Here is a 1862-nt window from a genome sequence, read left to right as displayed (position 1 = left end):
CAGATATTAAGGATGATGATGTGAACCATGTGACTGTTTTTTTTAACTTCAAACCGTTTCCTCCCTCCTCAAAGTGGGGGGATGAAGGAAGACAGGTAAGGGGTACACGGATTTCTTTATGTCTCGCTGCAAACGTGAAAAGGCCGTGAGGTAAGTCACTGAGCTTGCGGAGGGGGTATTATCACGTGACGGTTAAACCATGGACTAATTAATGTATACACAGGGACGGTCCGCACAACGCCACTCTCTCATAAAATCGGCGACTAAGTCTTGTTAATGCTGTTCCCTCTTTTCCTCCCTCCTTAAGCAAAGTTAGCCGAGTCAGAACGTCATCAAACGGAAAAACGATGCTGCCCTCTATCTGCAAGTCTTGGGGTCTATCGATGTTGGCGTCTGCTTATGATTTGAAAAGAAACGGTTTTTTTCGTTCATTTGAATAAGGTGTATGATTTAAGAGCTTTAATTTATTTAAGTAGTTTTACAAATTAATTATGAGGAAAAAGCTGTGTGTTTACCCTTCGTGTAAAAGTGATTCGAAGTATTGTCATAAAGAACACACGAAAGATTTCTTTATACCTTTACTGTTCATCTTTTTCTAAGCCTTGTCCAAAATAATCTTTGATTTACCATTATCGGAATCACTTAAATCCACTTTTTTCATTTTCTTTTGGTCTGGAGAAGTTGAGAATAACGTCTCGAATGTATGGGCCGAAAAATTAATATCAATCAATTTAATTGTTAATATAAATGAATTCATTTACCAAACGCACGTGGAGCTTACAACATTGCCGGCAAGGCGACTGCTTTTTTTTGTACCCTTAAACCTTTCCTCCCGTTTCCATCCCCCTTGACTCAGTTTGTCGTTAGTTCGCACAATCGCCGCTCGAGGGCACATTTAGCAATCGCTAGCCGCTAAATTTCCTATGCGGACATTAATTAGTCCATGGTTAAACTCCAATGGGACGTTTCGAAAGTTCTATCGAAAGTTTTAGTTTTGGATTTGGTTTTGATTTATAGAAAGTTTGCATCGCATTTTTACTAATTACCTGGTTTACCTCATAATTATCGTTTTATTGAATGGAAGAGGCTGGGGCTTTACAATGTCAAACTCCATGTTAAAGCTATTGAGCCTATTGTGATTGTGATATATATCTACTAAACAAAGCATTTGTGATTATCATTATTTCGCAAACGAGGAATTAAAATTGATTGTTTTGAAAAAAAATATTTAATTATTTCGCTGTATATTATTTTATTTGATAAAATTTAAAAAATAATAGTATTGATTCGATAGGTTAATAAATAACATTGCATTGGTATGATTGATTTGATAGGCTAGTTTATAACATATTTCATTGATGAGTTTGATTTGATAGGTTTACAAAAAAAATATTTTTATTGGGGGTATGATTTATAGCTTTTTATCTGTAAAACAATTTATATGAGAGAAAAATTTATTTGTAGAATGCAAAAAAATATATAATTGATAGTTACCAATAAGTCATTAAGGAAAAAATTGATACTGATACGATCGTAAATTTTCAAATACTAACTTCACGCGAGTTAATTTATTAGACACAAAATCTCGGAAATTTTATTTATTCATTGAGAGTTTACCGCCATCTATTGAATCTAAATCGCAAAAAATCTATACTTTAAATATTTGAAATAAAAAAAAATGAGAGAAAATTGATAGCAACGCCATCTATTATATTTTGATAGGAAAAAAAATTTATCTGCAAAAGTGTGCCCAACTTTGGCTCTATTTCTTCACTAACAGTTTGTTTCACAGATATTGCGTCATCCGTACCCTACGTAATATTTGATGTCATATTTGACGTCATCGAATCTCAAATGCCGAT

Source organism: Leiobunum rupestre, chromosome 2, assembly GCF_980474605.1.
Source record: "Leiobunum rupestre chromosome 2, qqLeiRupe1.1.hap1, whole genome shotgun sequence".
NCBI lineage: Eukaryota > Metazoa > Arthropoda > Arachnida > Opiliones > Sclerosomatidae > Leiobunum > Leiobunum rupestre.
This window is presented reverse-complemented; position numbering follows the sequence as displayed.